Genomic DNA, 431 nt, shown 5'->3' with positions numbered 1-431 from the left:
AAGGAGGTTGACAAAAAACACAACGAAACGCAGGGCGCCCTTGAGCTGGAGGTTCTGCCTTTTATCTGCCCGTTGCACACGTGCTGCCGAGCAAAACTCCGTAACGGTGCGCCAAAGCGTGGTGGGTGGAGTGGAGGAAGTAAGTTTCGTAGCAAAGGGTAGAGAGAGGGCGTGCGCAGGGCTGTGGCGAACAAGGCAACTGCAGCCTCGGTCGTGGGCGGCAAAAGACCGGGACAGAAACTACCCTGCCGGTGGGGGCGGCGTCTGCCGTCTGCCTGTAAACCCGTCAGAACGAAGGGGTGAACAAACAATCTCCAAGAGACACGGTACAAGTTGCACACGAAGTCACACAAAGAGAAGGAGAAAGAAGAGACAAAAAAAGAGGAAAAAAAAAGACATGTAATGAGAAAGAATGGAAACACAAACAGAGA

Source organism: Sceloporus undulatus, chromosome 1 (genome assembly GCF_019175285.1).
Source record: "Sceloporus undulatus isolate JIND9_A2432 ecotype Alabama chromosome 1, SceUnd_v1.1, whole genome shotgun sequence".
Lineage (NCBI taxonomy): Eukaryota > Metazoa > Chordata > Lepidosauria > Squamata > Phrynosomatidae > Sceloporus > Sceloporus undulatus.
This window is presented reverse-complemented; position numbering follows the sequence as displayed.